The following is a 21,988-nucleotide window of genomic DNA, read 5'->3' as shown; positions in this document are numbered from 1 at the left end:
ATCTACTTACTCTTTCTGCTCGGGAGGCCGAGGTTCCTACATTTCCAGCTCATGCTGGACTGTACCGTAAGCAACAAGTGAAATGAGTTCAGTGATCTCATTCTAGTCCTTCGACTCCTGTCCACATCACTAAGCGACTGCACAGCTTGGCACAGGCCAGGATGAGTCAGCAGTCTCTGGTCATGAGAGGCCAGGCCTGGAATAGCAGGGGGGTTTAGGTCAGGAGCAAAATGAGGCAGAAAGGCAGTCTAGATGGCAGGGCTCTGTTCTGCAATACACAGGAATACTGCAGTTCAAAACGAAAGCACCTCATCAGCTCTGGGGTGAAGATTGTAGGATTGTAAAAAAAGAAGCATCAAGAGAAAAAAAAAGCTGCCTACCAAACATATCAAGGACAAAACAGAGTACCACCGTCAGAGAAAGAGGGCACTGGTGAAGTCTTGGAGGATAAAAGATGCTCATTAAGGTTTCTGAAATCTCTTTTCTTCCACATGCTCCCAAACTTGAGTTAAGAAATGGTGGTTTCCTATATACAATCCTAGTATTTTGGTGTTGTTTTCCCAATTCATAAGTAGCAAAACAAATAAAATGCAAAGCACTGCAATTAAATACCAAGAAAAGCCTCATATTCCATAAAATAAGTCTGATATCTAAAAGGTGTACATTTGGGTTAATAGTGTCTGTATATAATGTGTCTGTATATTACAGTGTCTGTATGAAATGGTTAAAGAGGAGTCCTCTTTAAATTGAGCTTTGGTGGGGGTAGAAAAGAGCTTAGAGAAAAGAGAGCTACAGTTAAAGGATAAAACACAGGGGAACTATGATAGTGAGACAATATTTCTACTCAATGGGGCCAGCATAGACCTCCATTAGACCACCATCAAGAAAAGATGCTTCCCACTAACAGGACTTCAAACAATTCTCCCTCTGCGGTAGTATTGTAATACAGCAAAGGGAGATGGAAAATAAAATAATCAGATGGAAAAACAAGGTTCAACATAAAAAATAAATTAGTGATAAGATATTTTATTTCCAAGGAGGTAAACTGTTCTATAAATCAACTGATAAAAAAGTCTTGCTATCTGAGCAGACTTAGAAATCCATGTCTAGAGAAAGATACCAAGTTGGAGACTGATAATTATCAGGAAATGGTAGCAATGGTCATAAAGAAGGAAGAAAGCAATCTCAAGTCACATGATGTAGATCAAAACAGCATGGAAAATAGAAGAAGAGCAACAGATTTGGGGAACATTAGTAAAATATTTCTGTAAAGTCCTTTTAAGAGAAATAATAAGGACTCACCACATATTCCTAATTGTTGTTCCTTAGAGATGCACAGATGTATATGGGTAAGAAAATGTAAAATAAACTTTTGGATTTCATTTCAGAAGGTATTAAATCATCTCAACACATTATTTACTAACTTCAACCTTGGGCAAATGAACTTTCTGGCCTCAGTTTCTCTCTCTTTGAAATGGAACTAATATTGTCATCCTCATGGAATCAATGTTCGTCAACCTTTGTCACAGCAGTACCTGTCATATGGTGAACATTGAATCAATGTTCGTCAACCTTTGTCACAGCAGTACCTGTCATATGGTGAACATTCAATAAATTGCTTATTATTCATATTATTTGGTTATCACATCATATCATCTTGGTAAGTACCCAGTGAAAGAGTCCCCTCCAGTGTTGCTCCACTGGATTGAGTGGAATCAATACGAAGACTCTAGTAAAACCAGTTGAGTAATACTGCTTACGATGCTGCTTTAAAAAGATTATTTCTGTCTGGGCATGTTAAACATTATACTTGAACACACAGGACGTTGAAATCTATTATGTGAAATCCTTGAATTTGGGTATCTATGTTGTCAAAGCAACTTGGAGCCTAACAGTTGTCCAGTAACTAGAGGCCCAAAAAAGAAAAGGAATTTTTAGAAGCTTCTCCAAAAGCAACAGGATAAAAGTGTTATTGGCCTTAACCGCATGATGAGGGCTTTTTACCAAAGGGAAAAACGTAGTCCAGTTGATCATCGCAGCCTAATTGATTAATTGTGGGTCTGACCATCTGGCTGATGAATGCTGACACCCAGCAGTGATTACTGTGTAACACAAATCCGGATGTGCTCTCCCTGATGCCTCCCACAATAATGGCAACTCTGAACTTAAGGTTAGTTTATTCAGGCCTCTTGGCTCAATCTCTTCATGGAATAGTGGTTGTGGCAGGGAATATTTTACTAGACCAGGTCAAACATTATCTTCTCTTATTTCAGTTACCCACTCTTTTCCAATTCTACTCCTACCCACTCCTGAGACTTCTCTTGTATATAATCACTTTTCATGCAAAGCATTCCATCTGTAGTTTTCATCATATTGTCTGATTCTCTCATTTCTGGTTGCTCTGTTCTGAAAAATATTTGACTAAACTAGAAGATCTGTACTGCTACACTGCTATTTCACATGGGATCCTACTGGGACATTTTTATTGTATCTTATGTGCTACTGGTTTACTTCAAATTACTCTGTGCTTCCAAATGAAGAAAATTATTTTACCTAACTCATGAGCCTGATTAAAAGTCCCAAGTTTTCCATGAGGTTAACAGAATATAAGGGTTAACAGAAGATGATTCTTACATCTTAAGCCTACTTCTGACCCTCAGTTAGGAGTATCCCATGAAGAAGATTCCCCTGGAGCATACTTTACTGCTAGAGAGAGAAAGTCAGATCCATGTAAATGACAAGGATCAATAGCAATGCCATCCACAAACCAATCTATACTTGGAGATGATTGGTACACGGAGAAATCGCCAAGCAAATCAAACCTGTACATATAAATATAAACCCTGGGGAATTATAACCAAATGATTTAATTGTATTTTGTGGGAAGGCACAGGGGAGTAACCTGACGAAAAACGTCTTATACAACCTTAACCAACAAGTCACAAAGACAAATCATATGTTTCCTCTTTTCTTTTCCCAGACTGATTTCCATCTCTAAATTCAACTTTTCTTTCACTCCCCACAGATGCTGAATTCTTCCATGTTCCAGGGTGAGTTAGTGTTAATTTTCAGTAGAGGACAGCAATAGCATGCTGAACTGTAGAGTTCCGGGCTGGGAGTTGGGAAATGTTTTTGGCCTGATTGTCCGTAAACAGCTATGTGTCTTGGGCAAGTCAAGTCCCTTAACTCCCCATGTCTCAGTCTCTTCATTGAAAAATGATAGGGTAGGACTGCATAAATCCCATAGTCTCTGCCAACACTAAGATTCTATGGTTCTATAGCTCATTTCCGTTTTTCTCTCCCTTTGGCATCAATTGCTCAACAACTCTGCTTATAGTAATTTCTCTGCTCTCAGTTACTAATGGAAAAATATGTCCTTCGTTTACTACTTGGTATTTTGTATTTGTAATCTCTCTCTTTTTTAATTTGATGCTAGATATTTTGAGTCATAAACACCAACATATTCACATAGATGCTTTAAATTTGAAGGCATTTCATAAAAATAGCTTTCCCATGTAGAATATTTCATGTAGCTGGGCATGAAGGAAGCCAGCCATCCAAAAGTGGGGCAAAGGGGCCAATTCACAAATGAGAGGATGCCTTTCATAATAAGAGTCTCCAGACTCTTCAACTTAGATAAAGCTAAAATGCTACCAACTTCCAACTACTTTTCCAATCAATCCCAGACACCATCACAGACACTTAGGACTACAAATCTGAGGACCAGCACTGGCAGCAAAGCAGTTCTTATTTCACCTCCACCATCCACTGCCAAGTAGGATTTAGGATGGCATAGTAATAAGAGCCAAGAGGACAATCTGTCATTTATTTTCCTCCAAACTTTTTGAAATTTCCCATTTGGGCTCTGTTTCCCAGTTTTAATTTGGTAACTGCCATTTTTCAGCATTTCTTTTAACAGGTTACTAATAATTTCTGATACAGGACCTCATATTTCATTTCGTGCTGCTAGAACTGCTGTTAATATTTCATCTGCCTTCAATTCAGCTATGAATAAAGGCTGCTGGGTTTTGATACGCTGTTAACACTTTGGTTCTGGGTCACCATGTTCATCCTGTTTGTCCACATTTTGTTAAGAAAAAGTAATAGGTTAGCAATCTCAGAAATACCTCAGGGTGTGCTATACATTCTAGGGATACTTCAGAGTTTATTTTTCTGGATCTTTGATGAAAACCAACAAAAGCAAGTATCCTGAGTTTGTTTTCACAAATGACTTGTGATTTGCTTCAGTGTTAGTATTCTGGAAGCAGAGGGCAGTGGTTAAGATACAGGGCTCACAGGCAGATCTAGGTTCAAATTTTGGCTCTTAAATTTATTATATTTATCACTTCAGGCCATTTCTTTAACCCCTTCCCAAGCTTTTCCCATTTGTAAAATAGGAATGATAATAATATCCACTTCTATTAATTAATAGGAGGATTCAATAAATTAATATAAAGTGCTAAGGACTTCTTGAGTTCTCAATAAATGATGGCTGTCATCATCCTAGCATTAATAATCTACAAATTCACATTATAGTATTATTATTTTGCAACATCTTTTCAGGGTCAACAAATTATTTTTTAGTTCAACCTTTTGCTGTTTGCTTTATTATAGCTTACATTTTTAAAGTCTCAGCAAAATCATGTAAAATATTTAAAAATTTGATCTTTAAACTGTATGGACAGTTAGACTAATACATAGCACCATATTATTTTATCAGTTTTCAACCTAGTAGCAAATTCTCAAAACTCTTTGTCCATCTAATAGCCAGCCCTAGATAAGGCACATTGTACCAATACTATTCTGTTCTATAAAAAGATGGCTTACCATATTTACCTTCTCCTACTCCCACAGAATATAGATTATTTTAATATTCTTTAGATATGTGTCAGTCAGGGCCCATTAGGACAGAGAAACCATATAGCAATTTGAATAGAAAAATGTAGTTTAAATTATTAATAATAACAGGGGATTACAGTAATGAGAGTAGCTAGTAGGAAGTAAAGAATACGTTAAAGAATATAAGAATAACATGGGCCAGGCGCAGGAGCTCATGCCTGTAATCCCAGCACTTAGGGAGAGGCCAAGGTGGGTCTTCAGCCTAGGAGCTGAAGACTAGTTTGGACAAAATGGCAAAACACTGTCTCTACAAAATATTAGCCGAGCATGATGGTGTGTGCCTGCAGTCCCAGCTACTTGGGGGGCAGAGGTGAGAAGATTGTTTGATCCCAGCAGGTTAAGGCTGCAGTGAGCTGCATTCCAGCCTGGGTGACAAAGCAAAACCTTGTCTCAAAAAATAAAAAATAATAGAAGAATAACAAATAGAAGAAACAGTCATTACTTGTAGGGCTAAGGTAGCATACACAAGGAAGAGTCTCCTCTATCCCTAGACTGATATGTAGACCTTGTAGGACACAAGACCAAAATCTTCTGGACCCCTGGACCAGGATCCAGACCTTGCTGGATAATGCACAGCCATAACTCACTGAACAGCAGAGAGGTTGCTGGGGAGCGGCATCAGTAGAACCTGCACTCTAGGGTGTCAATGAAAGCTATTTACAGGGAAATATCTCATCTGAAGCACTCTACTATAAATCAGCCAATGTGTGTATATGGATGTGTGTGTACATGTGTATGTTTATGGTGGGTACTAGGGGAAGCTGCTACCTGCCAGGTATTGGAGAAGTTAACTGTGCTTCAGCTGCTGGGTATCAGGCAAGCTGCATTTGCTGCAGAAGCTAGATGATGAAAAAGTTGCTTACATTGTGGAAGCCTGGCTCTAGAGAAACCGTGCATGTTCCAGGAGGCTGCCAAAGTAGTACACGACAACCAGGAAAGAAATTTGTTCTTTCTGCAATATCTCTCTACCTTCTCTACTGACAAAGCACCCTCATACCAGCTAGCAAAGAAAAAATATTTAAGGAAACCAGATACATTTTTGCAGAGCAGGCAAGAACAGTACATTGGAAAGAGGCAATGTAAGGCAATCCATTGGTAACTGGCACAGATATTATTATTTGCTCATACATTTCATGAAATAACTCACATTGCAGATTATAATCCAGTATTTTCAATTTATTGCACTACTGTTAACGTTTACTAATAAACCAACTCTCTGCAAAACAAATACTGTCAGAATTAAGAAAAATAAGAGGCCAGTAAACAAAGCCTATAATAGACTATTTTTAAAAGTTACAGTACTAGTGTATGTACAATAACCTTCTCCCACAAGTGCTACCCATGTGCATTTTAATTACATATTTATAATTTACTTAAGAAAAAAATTACAGAAGTACTAAGCCATTGACCTAAATTTATGCATCAGTGATCTCAGTCCAGAATCTCAACCAAGTGAGTAATCAGTAGAGTCATTACAAACAATGAAAAGCTTTTGAGATAGGTAAAAGTTGCCTCGATTATCATTTTTCCTTTCTCTCTCCTTTTCTTTTTAATTAACTCTAGAACTCATATTTGCTTGTTCTATGACATTTCGGTGGAGGGTGGCTCTTAAATACAGGTTAATCTATTTTTTTTTTTAGATGGAATTTCACTCCTGTTGCCCAGGCTGGAGTGCAATGGCATGATCTCGGCTCACCACAAACTCCGCCTCCTGGGTTCAAGCGATTCTCCTGCCTCAGCCTCTGGATTAGCTGGGATTACAGGCATGTGCCACCACACCCTGCTAATTTTGTATTTTTAGTAGAGATGGTGTTTCTCCATGTTGGTGAGGCTGGTCTTGAACTCCTGACCTCAGGTGATCTGCCTGACTCAGCCTTCCAAAGTGCTGGGATTATAGGCATGAGCCACTGCACTTGGCCTCCTTTTTTTTGAGACACAGTCTCGGCTCTGTTGTCCAGGATGATGGAGTGTGATCTCGGCTCACTGCAGTCTTTGCCTCCTGGGTTCAAGTGATTCTTCTGCTTCAGCCTTCTGAATATATATATGTTTATATACATTCCAGGAAGGCAGAATGCTGCACAGAGAGGCCAAGAAGCATCTGGACAAACAGGCCTTGCTGGGTTTAGACCTTATGCTTTTTGTCCAATCTCATTTCAACACGGTTGCCATGCTTCAGCCACACCTATTCAATGGTGTCTCTGTAAAAGGCCCAGGAGCACAGGCTTTGGGGAGCTTCTGGAGAGCTAAACACATGGAGATCTGTCCATGTGCCAAGAGGGTGGCACACCCCCACTCCATGGGGACAGAAGCTCCTGCCCTTGCCCAGGACCCTTCCAGACCTCGCCCTGTGTGACTCTTCATTTGGCTGTTTATTTATTTGTATCCTTTCTAATAACATTTGTAATAAACTGTTAAACATTAAAAAAACAAACAAAAAAACACAAAAAAAAACAAAACAAAAAACAACTATAGGTGTGTGCCACCACACTGGCTAATTTTTTTAATTTTTCGTAGAGACAGGGTTTCACCATCTTGGTCAGGCTGGTCTTGAACTCCTGACCTTGTAATCCATCCACCTTGGCCTCCCAAAGTGCTGGATTACAGGCATAAGCAACTGTGCCCGGCCAAATATAGGTTAGTCTTTTTAAGAAAAATACATATTTAGAAGTGTTTTCTTATGATTCTTGTCCTATATTGTTCTACCCTTAACATTAAATAGAGAAGCATCAATAAATAACAAATTTGGTAAACTATGATATTGTGATCATTGTTAGAACTAGTTTTACATATAGGGAAAGAGTATATTCCAAAATACCTCCCCTACTATTTCCTAATTCCTTTAAGAAGGGAACAGATTCTTTTGCTCTATAATTAGAGGTAGTGTTTAAAATCACAAACACCTGACATTAGCAAGGGGCATGATTGTGAGAGGCTGAGAGCAGAAAAGCTAATTGGGAGGAGAGTCCTATGGAGAGTAGACTATACTGAGGTCAGGACCACAAAACACCTTTCTCACCATTCATCCATTTCTACCTATGCCTGGCCATCAGCAGTACTACCTATTCTCACTATTATGGAAGGGATCTACTTGTTCCCTCACAGTTGTGTTTTCTGAAAAACAGTGGTATCCAGCAAAGCAAGCCATGTTGGGTTGTCTCACAATCATATTGTAGGCATCCCTGGCAGCTGCAGGTGGTTATCCATATGATTTCCTTTTGTTTCTGCTATGTGTGAGTACTCAGGATAAACTTAATGACCCTATGTTTAGTTCTCTCCTCCAACATACATACACACTCCCCTCTCCCCTGCAATTCCTGAGTTCAAAGAGATGATGACAAAGGAGTGTCGTAAGTCTGTGTGATTTAGGCAGGCAAGTCCATTTTACTTTAGTTTGCCCTTCTGTTCTGCTGGCTTTTCTGCTATGACCCTAGTATACTTACCCTGTCTGCTCTTACTAGCAACATGCCTTTTTAATCAGCCTTCCTGGGGTCTGCATTTGATTACAGCATTTGTGTTCTATTTTGATTCTTTTGTACTGTGCCCTGTGGTGTTAGCTTGAAAGGTGTTATTTATAAAATGAAATTCTATTGTATTGCCACTTGGATTCAAAGAGGGCATATAATATTAATGCAGAATGTATTTAATAATATCTTGAATCTATTAAATCAATTTCTTCATGAGAATACAGAATGGACAGGAGGCACGTGGGCTGATAATCAGGTAATAAGACTTAAGAATCACCTGAACTTTTCCTTCACAGCTTTCCTGAAAGCTGGCATAAGAATCATTCTCTTACTGTCAGGGTTTCCAAGCGGAGGAGACTACCTTTCTTCAGCCAGACTAGTGCAGTGCACACCTGTTTAAACATTCAACTGTGCAGGCCAAACATTTTCCTAGGCTTTCAGATGCAAATTTTTTGACTAAGGAAACTATGAGACCAAACATAAATATGACTTTTTTTTTACTACATAGATTTAGGTTATGAAGGAAATGTAATCACCTATTTCTAAGAATCTACTTTCAAGATTTGTGAAAAGAAGTAAATTTGTTCTCAAACTGACTCTTCTAAAAAGCAGGATAGGAAAATTCTAGTGATACCAATAACCGATGCAAAGTTTACAAGGTGGCATGTTCAGAACGATGTTCTCACCTAGCAAAAGGGCAGGTTTCATTATGGGCTGCTGGGCCTACAGTCAAATGTTTCTAGATTAGATTGATGGAGGAGTCTCCAAGTTTTTTCAGCTTCTAATTTTAATGCAAACTGAAGACTGAAACATTGTACACTGTATTACAACTTGCACAGCACATTTCTTGCTGCATACATTCCATTCTTTCACTACAATTTTCTTCTCCTGTTGATATATCTGAAATCATCAATGGCTATGCTGCTATTTGGATAGGAAACAAGAAAGAACATGGTTTGAAAGATGATTTAGGAATCAGGCTCTGCACAACTTACTAAAAGAAACTAACATACAAAGGAAGCTGGCTGGGCAGTCTTGAAAGGAGACTTCTTAGATTTTTACCTGTTGTCATTCAGTGGCATATTATATATCTCCAGAAAAATCAGGGTCCAGTTTTCTAACCACTAAAAGGGGAATGATGATCCTTTACTACTTGCACTGGGCTACTTTAGGGATGGATAAGAAAATGATTTCAGAATCTTCTAAATGCTTTGCAATGAAGGTGAAATACAAATGCACAATATTCTTAAAATGAGAGTTTAGACTCAATTTTTGTTTCTCCAAATCTAGAGATAAAAAATACTAACAAAGAAATGAATTTCTTCCACTTCAAAAATAAATAATATACCCTTATTTATAAATGACATGTCAAACATAAGGAGCTAGGCCGTGTTGGGGAATACACATCTCAATTTTGAATGCATCAAATTATAAGCTATTTGCATGAAGAAATCACATTCATCTCTGTATCCACCCAGGTTCTACCTCATTGATTTACATTATGTAAGTATTCCATTCATTAACATATGTTGAATTTAAATGAAAAATGAGATTGCACAATTTTAGAGCTGAAATTAACTAGAGACCATGTTACATCCTGTTAATTCATTTTGCAGATGATACAACTGAGGCCAAGATAAGCTAAGTGAGTTATCTAAGTCCAATATTAAAAATATTATAAGTTTTAGAAGAGTTACTTTAAAGATCTTCTACTGAAAATATATCACTGAATTAAAACAAAATAGCTGTTCTTCTGTCAAAATAAGAGCACTTATTCAGCTCAAATAATCTGATGTATCCTAACCTAATCAAGAAAGTTGAAGCCTAAAAATAACAAGTAAATGTAATTAAGTAGCTATAGACCATAGGTATGTTAGAAATGCCGTTACTGAGGGCTGCATATCTTAATACTTTGCCCATCAGTCAGTCTGAATGGCATATTTTTTTCTAAGTAAAATTAATGTCTTAACAAATAATACGGTGAATACCATCAGCAAGATGGCAGAGTGGAAAACTCTATCTCTCATTCTTCCACATAAATACTGATAAAACAATGCTGGAACCAAAATACCTTGAAAATAATTTCAGATTGTAGCTACAAAGTAGAGGCACCCTAGAATATCTCAAACTAAAAGCAGTTGCATCTGCATGGGTAAAAAATGCAATTTCACTTTAGAATGTCATGTCAGTACTTCCCCCAGACTGGCTTAGCTGAACACTGAGAGGACTGCTTCAGTTCATGATTTCTCCTGTGCGGCAAGAAGTGACATTGGAGTGTGCATCTGGCTTCCTGGCCTCTGGCCTCTGGCCTCTCAGAGAACCCTCTGTTGGGTCAGCTCCTATATTATCTCATACTGAGTACTGACACACCTGTAGAACTTTGTTCCCAGGGACAGATAACAAAGAAATGAGGAGGGCAACTCCCTACAGTTGGAGCTGCTTCACAAGATCAGGAATAGGGGCAGAACTAAGTTTTTCTTAGATGAGGGAGGAAACGGAATGAAGGGGGCTTTATTCTCAGCATTTCAGAGTGCCCTCTGTGAAGCTAGTTTCCAATTCACCTTGTACTGAGCCTTGTCCAACCATTAGAACTTGGTTCTGTGGGATAGTTAGTAAAAAATAAAAGGAGCAGGCATTCTTTGCAGCTGGCACTGCTCTGTAACAAGAGAAAAACATAGAACTGAGCCTTTTCCTTAAGAAGGGAAGGAAAGAAGTGTAAAGGGCCTTGCCCCCATCTTAGACTGTGCTTCCCAAAGTGTTTGTATCTATCTTGTCTCATATTAAGCACTATGAACTGGTAAAGGTCTCTACTCATCATAACTAGCCTATAAAGACTGGAAAAGGTAGCTGCTACTTCAAACATACAGATCACAAAATCTATAAGAAACATAAAGAGTCATCTCCATCTTGAAAGACTCTAACCATCCTGAAAGAAACAGAGCTCCTGATTTAACTGACAAAGAATGCAAAATAAATGTCTTAAACAAGCCCAGTGAGTTACAAGAGAACACTGATAAATAGCTAAATAAAATCAGGAAAAAGATACAAGAACAAAACGAGAAGTTAAATAAGAGATAGAGACAATACAGACCCCAATAAAAATACTGAAGCTGAAGAATGCAAAAACTGAACAGAAAGATTCACTAGAGGAGTTCAAAAGCAGAGTGAATGATGCAGAAGAAGGAGTCAGTGAACATAAAGACAGATCATTTGAAATTATGCAGTCAGGAGCACAAAGAAAAAACAGCAAAAATTGAGGAAAGCCTAAGTGACTTAAGGGACTCCAACAAGTAAATCAATAAACACATTTTGGGAGAAGAGAGAGAAAGGGGTAGAAAGTCTATTTAAAGAAATAATGGCAAGGAACTCCCAAATAAGGGGAGAGAAATTAACATCCAGACTCATGAAGTCCAAAGAGCTATACCAAGACCCTTTATAATCCAATTGTCAAAAGTCAAAGACTGAGAATTTTGAAAGCAACAAGAGCAAAGCAACTCATCATATTCAAGGGAGTTCCAGTAAGACTGACAGAAAATTTCTCAGCAGAAACTTCACAGTCAAAGAGAGAGTAAGATGATATATTCAAAGTGCTGAAGATGAAACAACAACAACCTGTCAACCAAGAACACTATATCCAGAAAAGCTATCCTTCAGAAATAAAGAAGAGATGAAGACTTTCCTAGACAAATATGTTGAGGGGCATTCATTATCACTATACTGGCTTTGCATGAAATGCTCTAGAAAGTTCTTAAAGCTGAAACAAAAGAATATTGATTAGCATCATGAAAAGATGAAAGTATAAAACTTGCCAATAGAGTTAAGTATACAGTCAAATGCTAGAGACCACTAATGCTGTAATGATAGTGTGTAAACATTTTCAACTCTGGTACAAACATTAAAAGACAAAACTATAAAAATAATTATAACATGATTTGTTAATGTATACACAGAGTAAAAAGATGTAAACTGTGACATCAGTACATGAAGTGTGTATATGGGAGAAGTAAGAGTAGAAATTTTGTATGTGATCAAATTTAAGTTGCTATCAGCTTAAAATAGATTATAAATTGTTTTATGTAAGTCTCAAAGTAAATACAAGTAAAACACCTATATTAGATATACAAAACATGAAGGAATCAAAGCATGTTGCTACAAAAGATAATCAAATCACAAAAAGATAGCAACAGAAGAACAAATGAACTATACAATAACCAGACAGTAGTTTTAAAATGGCAGTAATAAGTTCTCACTTATTAATAATTAAGTGTAAATGGATTAGCTTCCCCAATCAAAAGAACAAACTGGTTGAATAGATTAAGAAGACTAACCATATGCTGCTGAACAACAACAACAACAACAACAACAACAACAACAACAACAATAACAACAATACACTTTAGCTTTAGGGACAAACAGACTCAAAGTAAAAGGTGAAAAAAATATATTCCAAGCAAATGATAACCCAAAGCTAGTAAGAGTAGCTAATCTTATACAAAATAGACTTTCAGCCAAAAACTGTCACAAGAGACAGAAAAGGTCATTATATAACAATAAAGGGATTAATTCATTAAAAGGATATAAAAATCCTCCTGATTAGAATCCTTTTGATTGTAATCCTCCTGACTGGAATAGAACAGAAACTAAATAAATGTAAACTATTATTGTAAAGTAGAGATCACCAATGAACTACTTTTTATTTTTTCAAAGCTTTCCTATAGATCACAGAGAACTGAACATGAAAAGGTGAGCAACAGACAGCAATAGGCTTGATGTTTTAAATGGCTAGATAGATTGTTAGAGACTATTGTTTGTGCATTTTTTAAAAAAGGTGATTCTAGAAACATAATTGGGGTTTCACAGATCAAATTCAAATTATTAACTTAGTATTTCAATCTCCATTACTTACTCTATCTTGCTTAGGTATCCTAGGTTCCAGTACTTCCCAGCCAGTACTTCTCTCAAAGTAAAAGGTAGGAAAAATATATTCCAAGCAAATGATAACCCAAAGCTAGTAAGAGTGACTATTCTTCTATCATACAAAATAGACTTTCAGCCAAAAACTGTCACAAGAGACAGAGAAGGTCATTATATAATAGTGAAGGACATAATTCATTAAAGGATATAAAAATCCTCCTTATTAGAATCCAGGTATGTTAGTGTTTCCCTTTATTTTGGTATTTCCATGGGAGACCTAATTTTAAATTTTCTGTTCTATCATCTCCATGATTCGTTATGTCTAGATTTATATTATTAATTTACTTACTATGATCCAATAAGCATCTTCTATGTATGAGACAATAGGAATAAAATACAAATAAGACCTATATCCAATCTTCAAAATTAAAGGAATTCACAATGTAGTGGGCACTTACCATACATAACATGTGTTCTTGCTTTTAAGCTCTTATTCTTTCTACAATTTGAGTGTCATATCATTATTTTATTGATTGAATTCCTTTAATCATCCTATAGTCCATCTTATGTTCTGCTTTTTACATAAATTAATTTTTAGTTTTTATAGCCCATACTAATTTTCCTTTTTCCTTCAGTTTCATAGAGGAAGTGGACACTATTCCTTACCCAAATTCCATTCTTTCATTCTTCCTAGCCACAGACCTCTATTCTGTGCAGAGTGGCAATGTGCTCAGTGCTGGATAATGAGTTCTGAAATTTATAAGCCAATTATGACAAGTGTATTTTTTGCTTCCCTAGCAAAGAAGGGTGGCCTAGGGATTCAATTATAGTCAACAAGATCTATGTGGCAATCCACTTGAGAGGAAAGTTTCTGAGAAAGCTTTTTTTTTTTTTTTTTCTGTTACAAAGAGGAAGGTAAAAGGCAATCCTTCTGTTTTCTCCTCTTTCCCTCTTTGGACATAGATACGATGCTTGGAGTTGTGGCAACTATTTTGTGATCATAAAGTGACAAGCATGAAAGAAAGACAAAAATAATCCCAGAGATGTCAGCACAGACTTTATCACATACCAGGAATTCCCTGCCTCTCAACTTCTGGACTTCCTGTTAGGTGAGAAAAATGAATCTCTATTTGTTTAAGCCACACAAGTCAGGATTTGTTACCTGCTATTGAACACATTTCTAACCAAAATAATAATAATAACATTCATAATTTGAATTCACCAAACTATTCTTCCTAACCAGATAACAGACGCTGGTCACATTCCGGGCACTTAATAAACATTCATTTGCTTCACATCTTGATTAAGTATGCTAGACTTTCATATGTAATGAAATTCTCACACAGAAAGAAAGGAGGTAATTTGGATTAGGATCAGAAAAGAGGATTCAATCAGGTTAAAAAAGAAAAATTTGAGTCCATAATAAGAAATTACATGACAATAATTTGTTACAGTTCTAGCTCAATTATTATATACAATAAAACCAAACTTGTAAATATTTTCCAAAATTAGTAGCACATATTTTAAGCAAGAAATAAGACAGCAGAATAAGCCCTAAAGGATGTTTTAAAGAGATGATATAAACAAGTTTCTATTAAATATGAAGACAATGCTATGCAGTTGTATCTCTATTGAAACTAAGTGAGGAACGAGCATTTGTCAAATACCGCCAGCAATAAGACATTTTCTCTGTCCTTTAGGTTGTATGACTGTGATTCACCCAAATGCTACAGGCTTCTTAGCATGATAATTATTTCTAAAATATTTCACCTAAGGCTTGAACCCATGATTTAGGAAACTATTATAGCATTTGCTTTTGGAGAAAAGACTACATAACTTAGGACAGAAGCTATTTTCAAACCTTTCAAATATTACAAGTAAGTAGTGGGGAACTGCTGAGGAGAGAAATTAGTAGCTTTGGGTTGTTTTAGGTTAGTGAACTTAAACACAAGGTGTGATTTAATCAGAAGCCAGAGTAATTATGACAGGAGGTGGGGAAAAAGACTCAGAGCAGCCTGGAGTTAGGGAGGACTTTGGTGGCAGCTTTCAGCTTGAGCTAAAACTGCAGGATTCTGTCAGAGGCTCCACAAACAAAGGGCTGCATTATGTAAGGCATCTTGTATTTCTTTGTGAACTATTCCACAACAAAGTTTCATTAGCTTTTTTTTTTTTTCCTCTCCTAGAGATTTTAGCACTTCCATCCTGCAACTTGTTGCTCAGAAGGGAAACTTGGTACCTTAAATAAAAGTTTAAATCCTAAGCAAACAGATTTTTTTTTTTTCAGAAACAAATAAAATTAATTTGAACTTTATAATAACTGGTAAATTTTTTTAAGTTAGGTGGATGTTAAGTAATCTTACTCTAAGAATTTCCAAATAATTCAGCAATACTTAGCAAAAATTTAGCAATAGTTAGCAATACTAGTTCATCTCTCTCTCCCTCTCTGTCTCTACCATTTTCTGATGATGTTAGTATGTTAACATATGTAACACTTTTGGGTCACCTTTCAATGGAGCATTTTATAGGCAGAATTGGAAGACAGCATGTTACATGGATGGCACATAGCAATATGTTCTCATAATAGTATCTGTTTTCAAAAAAATATTTTTTGGCCCATTATGAAGATTCTAAGATTAATTGCAGTCCCAATACTGCCAAATTTAGCTTTGATACATAAAAATCTGTTTTTTAGTAGTTTAATTCTTTTATCAATTACTGACTTAAGAGACTTTCATTGTATACCATTATATTGGTGAGTTATAAAAATAGTTTAACTGCCAAATGGACTTTCCCATTTAACATTTCAAATGTTGGTTTAATGTTTATCACTAAGACCTCTTTGAAGGTCAGCTAAGGTTTACTGTGGGACATTGCATAGACCACGTCTTTTGGTCCAAGAGACTGGTCTGTGAATAGTCTTAAATTTGCAGGGAAGCTCCCCACTACCAAGCTATCCAAAAACTTTAGGGATGGGGTGGGGGATTGATTCTCAGCAGGTGGCACTCTTCATTCTGATTTGGTCTTGAATGAATGCACCAGCATTCTGCTATCTCTTGGGTAGAATGTGAGACTGTACCATTCAATAATGCTTTTAATGCTTAAGAACCAACTTCAAGGGAACTGTGGCATGAAGGCAAGTGATAGGTAACATACGTGGATTTTCATTCTGCTGGACTTTTTTATCATTCAAAACAGCATCACTCTTAGACTCAGAATTATGGATAACCATGCCTCTCAGTCTACTCAGATAGTTCCAGCTTCAGTTCCAATTGCCCAGGCAGAATTACTAGTGTTCACTTTCACTTTCAAAAGTCTCCTAGTTTGGATGATAAATTATGGGTTTACCCTGCATATAAGCTTACAAAAAGTTATGCATAACACCATTTAAAGTGATAATCATTCTATTTAGGGCAAATTAAAATAGACTCATTGGCCAACTTCTATAAAGAGAAAGAGATAAACTAAAACATTATTACTTTAATCTCAGTGCTTTAATCAGAAAGACTTTGCTATCTAAAATGTTTATTTTAAGATGACAACAGGCCAGGTGCGGTGGCTCACACCTGTAATCCCAGCAATTTGGGAGGCCAAGGAGGGCAGATTACGAGGTCAAGAGATCAAGACTATCCTGGCCAACAAAGTGAAACCCCATCTCTACTAAAAATAAAAAAATTAGCTGGGCATGCTGGTAGGCACCTGTAATCCCAGCTACTTGGGAGGCTGAGGCAGGAGAATCACTTGAACCCAGGAAGTGGAGGTTGCAGTGAGCTGAGATCGCTTCAGTGCACTATAGCCTGAGCAAACAAGACTCCATCTCAAAAAAAAAAAAAAAAAAAAAGAAAGAAAGAAAAAAAGAAAAAAGAAAAAAATGACAACAGAATTTCTATGAATTATTTAGGATTTCTAATTTTAAATCAATTTTTTAGCCTTATCTTATACAAGCAAGGACATATGCCCTTTAAATTTGTGGTCAAGAAAGAAGTACAGTATCGAAATAAAGTTCTTTGAATCTTTGGTTTGAATTCTAATTCTACTATTTACTCAGTGTGCAAATTTAAATAATGTTCTGTGGACATTATTATTATTAACCTTTTCTAAAATGTGTTTAAAAATATTTTAAAAAACAGAAGGGAAAGAACTACAAATGCTGTGAAAAGCTGTAAGTTATTAATAGTTACTATTACTTTTTTAAATAAATAATGATAGCGTTTCCCTTTTCAACTTCTATGACACCTTCACAGACTGTAGAAAAATTTGGCCAAGCATGTGGTAGCAGGAGTCCTTCACTATCATCACCTTTCACAGATCCACAATATTTCTGGGTGACATCTCTGCATGGACATTGGTGGCCTACAAAGACCTAGAGAAGAAAGACTACAGGTCTTGTACACCTAGGCCAGAGTATAAAGGCTCAAATTTAAAGTACAAAATTCTTGTGAACAGTTTTGTTAGTAGTAGCATGGGTTCCTTTGTTTCTTTTTTTTTTTGAGGACAGGGTCCTGCTCTGACACCAGGCTGGAGTGCAATGGCGCCATCTCGCTCACTGCAACCTCCAACTCCCTGGTTCAAGTGATTCTCCTGCCTCGCTTCCCGAGTAGCTGGGATTACAGGCACGTACCACCACGTTCAGCTAATTTTTGTATTTTTAGTAAAGACGGGGTTTCGCCATGTTGGTCAGGCTAGCTGGTCTCGGCCTCCTAAAGTGCTGGGATTATAGGCATGAGCCAGGGTTTCTTAAATAGATAATTTCTCTGTGGAAGAAAGGGGAAACTTGATGGGATAAGTGGCTGGAGTAGAAAGACTACTTTGTAAGACAGAAAGATTTTCTAATTACTAGCTAGATTTTATTTTATTTTTATGTATTTTTACCAACTAAATTTTAAAAAGAGATTTCTAGATCCCTATAGACCTGTTCCCCTTTCTTTTTGTTAACGTTTCCCTATTTCTTCTCTGAAATCTTAATTTGACTAGAAAAACAACAGTGTTTCCTATTTAATTCTCTTAGTTTTCCTGACATCAAAAATATATGGAAGGTGTATTTAGTTTTCCATTTATGTTAATGTAATAAAATAATTTTATTTTTTAAGAAGACTCTCACTGTTTTTTCATTGTTAAAAAGACATTTCTTTAAAACTTTTAAGTAACTACAGGAAATGTTCTCATAAATTATCCCTCCAAATAATTAAGCAGGTAGAAAGGGCTAATCTTGTTATGTATGCCATTTTCGTTTGTTTAAATGATTACTCTAAGAATTAAGGCTGCAGTACCTAGTTTGAGGCCTCAAGATTTTCAGGTATGCACAAGGTTCTATCAACTAATTCTTTCTCTAACTGATGATCCTTTATTTTAAATATATTCTTAATTGCAAAGGTGGTAGGATAAAAAGAGGAGTGGCTGGCAAGAGACTAAAAAGGGGAAAGGATTCCCAACAAGGTGGTACTTAATATCTCAGGGCTGAAAAAGAGCATTAGAAACCTTCTCCAATCTCTTGGAGAAAAAAATACCTTTCACACATTCTGTCTATTAGAACTTCATTTGTGTTTAACAAGCCCCTCTTTTAAAATGCAAATTTGCCTTGTGAACCTGTAAACCTCATTCACACCTTATTGTTAATTACTTTGATGTTCTAGAATATGATCAACACTTAACTGATATTGGCAATCTAGGAATGAACAAATTGCTCAGGGTGAAAAAAGGAAAAGTTTGGTGAAGTGGGGCTGTAGGTGGTAGTGTAAGAATTTCGTTTGTGATAAATAGAGCATACTGATATTCTGAAGTTCTGTCTAGGAGAATGGCAGTAGTTAGGGTGCCATAAAAAGAGTACTTTTCCTGATTGCCAATGTCTAGTTGAAATCAGAAAAAGTCTGAAAGCCTGCAAACCTAAGTTTTAAATATTTATCCATAACAAGCTAATCAAGCTTGCTCTTTTCTGAAACCTTTTAAGTTAATTCCTAATAGTTCTACAACTCAGTAACCTTGGGTTCTAAGACTCATTTGGTTCAATCTCCCAGGTTTAATGCTCAACTGATAAAAGAATCCAAGGAAAAAAGGTGAATACGGCCCAGTCCTTTTTTAGTCTCCCTAGTCATTTATTTCAGAGATGTTGGAATGTAATCCTAGAACATACTGTAAGCAATTTCAGAAGAATACACAGGATACAGTATTTCTGTGTGTCTCAGTCAATGTCACTTGACTGGATATATCAAAAGGTTGCAAATTTGAATTAGACTTCAGTTGACTTAAGCTACACATCTTAGCTAGGCAGAAATTCAAGGAAAAAAAGTATTTTATGGCATCTTGTAACATTATTAATCACCTCCTTTTATATAAAAAAATAAAAATGCTAAACTCTTCACTGTTCAGAAAAGGGGTCATCTTTCCTGCCCAAATGGCTAATTTTAGTTTTTATGAAGTTGGATACATTTGTAAACTATTACATGAAAACATATGGTCGGAACATTCTTACTCCCTCATAAGTGTTCCTTTTTTGAGGCCACAAAATTTTCCTAGTTGCTCCATGTGCTACTTTGTTGTGCTGATGACTTCTTGTTCTAAATAATTGTCTTCCGTTTCCATTGTTAATGAAATGAGTTCTAATAAGGAACAAAGAAATGCTCTGATGAAAATCCCTTTCTTGTAGAATGGACTGGGAACTGATACAGGACACTGGGGAACAGCAAATGCTGTGTTGCACATTCTTCAGTGAAATGATCCCTTTGTAGTTTATTCACCTGAATGCATTTTGGCAAAGAATGAAGCAATAGTGGGAAAAGGATTGTTTGTGTGGCTAATCTTCAGTTACTCAGAAAGTACTAGACATTTTTTCCTTACATAAATCTACACACTTATGTGTCAATCTACATGATTTGATTGGTGAATCACCAATTTAAGGTATCTAACCCATAAGGAAGAGCGAAAAACTTTCCCAGAATTATTGAAATTTCCCCAAACTTCTTCTTGGAGTTTTGGTGTATGACTCTCAGTTGATCTTTGAGTGTAACAGTCAACTATTAAGTTGGCATGACTGAAGTACAGTTTTTTCAAATAGAAGAGTATTTTAGAACAAATGAGAATTCTAACTCTTTAATTTCTAACTTTATATTTTGCCCTCACCTCTCCTTGTGACATTCTACCCTTTTTTCCTACATATTTTTAGCAGCATTCCTTTCAACTGCTCCATGACAGTGACATTCTACTGTTCTGGCACATGATAGGCTCTCTTTAACTATTTTTTGAGTGCACAAATGACCATTTGGACAAATATTATAAGGTGAACAATAAAAATCCTTCAATATGCAAATTAATAAGTCTACATCTTTGGGAAATAACCCATGACAGTAACAAAATTAGTAACAATTCCAAGGATATTTAGGAAGGATGAAGCCTAGAAGATTAATAATGAGAAATTTTAGAATCCTAAAAAAAAAGCTCAATACAATTGACAGCACATGTGGAAATAAGCTAATATATTATTGTACAAAATTAAATGGAAATTAGAAATTAGAATTCTATTGGTATTATTACTTCAAAAGCAGGAAGTTATTTATTTCTGCTCCAACTTTAGAGAGAAAAAATTTGCCAATACCACCAAGAGAAGAAGGAAAGATGTTTGGAATTTAAGAGTTACAGGTTATGTTATGGTTCATTCATATCACTGCCTATCACTGCAGTACATTCATTTTGTGTCTAATTATTGATGTTGCCATGGTTGTCAATAAATGCTCAACATTACTAATCATCAGAGAAATGCAAGTCAAAACCACAATGAGATACCATCTCATACCAGTCAGAACGGCTATTGCTAAAAAGTCAGAAAACAACAGGTGATGGTGAGGTTGTGGAGGAAAGAGAATGCTCATACATTGTTGGTGGGAGTGTAAATTAGTCCTACCTATTAGGTATTATGCTCATTATCATAGTAATTAAGGTGGGATTCCTACACCAAAGGTCACCATCACGCAATATTCCTATGGACTAAATCTGCATATGTACCCTCTATATCTAAAATAAAAGTTGAAATTTTAATAAAGATGGTGCTAATCCCTTATATCACAGAATTAGGCATTTGTGGGTATCAGGATAAAAAATATTTAGGATATAATTTAAATGAGTTAACTAGCACTAGAAATGACAGAATAAACAGCAAACTAATTTAGAAATTAATTTTTTCCCCAATGATAGTGAATAGCCCCTATGAATAATGAATATCCAACAGCATATTGTAACAAATAATATACATTTATTGTTAACATAACATAGTTTATTGCATACACATACTCACTATGAGCTCCACAAGGTTAATTGAACTGAATATTATAAAGTTTAAAGACCTATGAAAATACATTAAGAGCTATCCATATAAAAATAAAATGTTCGTTTTTGTAAGGGCTAATTGTGGGAGACTACATTGGAGAATTAATACAGAAGATCATCTTTTGTTTAAGAGTTAATATATGTTAATGTACATTATACTTATTTACAGAAATTTTATTTACTACCAACTGTTCTCAAACCCATGCCCTAATAATAACATATGTGATTACTTAATATTTACCTCAAACCTTTATGAATACCACCAAAAGCACTACTGACAAATGTAATTAATTATACAGGCAAATGGTGAGGTCTCTCAGCCTCACCTCTCACCTTCTTCCCAATCACTCAAAGACTGACTATATCCATTTGTCTTGTTATCTGGAAATTGGCTTTAT

General features: G+C 36.1%; 1 protein-coding gene across 16 annotated transcripts in view; it reads right to left on the bottom strand.

Moving 5' to 3' along the window:
- Nucleotides 1-21,988, bottom strand: part of ZBTB20 (zinc finger and BTB domain containing 20) — a 790,532-nt gene that overhangs the window by 292,260 nt on the left and 476,284 nt on the right. For 4 of the 16 annotated variants that reach the window (XM_074405333.1, XM_074405334.1, XM_074405330.1 and 1 more), the window contains exon 1: nt 11-21,988. This exon is cut by the window's right edge and continues 30,212 nt beyond it. The exons of the other annotated variants lie outside the window; for them this stretch is intronic. The gene's annotated coding sequence lies outside the window, so the exon portion shown is untranslated. The remainder of the gene's footprint in view (nt 1-10) is intronic. 16 annotated transcript variants of the gene reach the window in all.

This window comes from Saimiri boliviensis, chromosome 8 (genome assembly GCF_048565385.1).
Source record: "Saimiri boliviensis isolate mSaiBol1 chromosome 8, mSaiBol1.pri, whole genome shotgun sequence".
NCBI lineage: Eukaryota > Metazoa > Chordata > Mammalia > Primates > Cebidae > Saimiri > Saimiri boliviensis.
The sequence above is the reverse complement of the archived record's forward strand: the minus strand, read 5'-3'. Positions and strand labels throughout refer to the sequence as shown.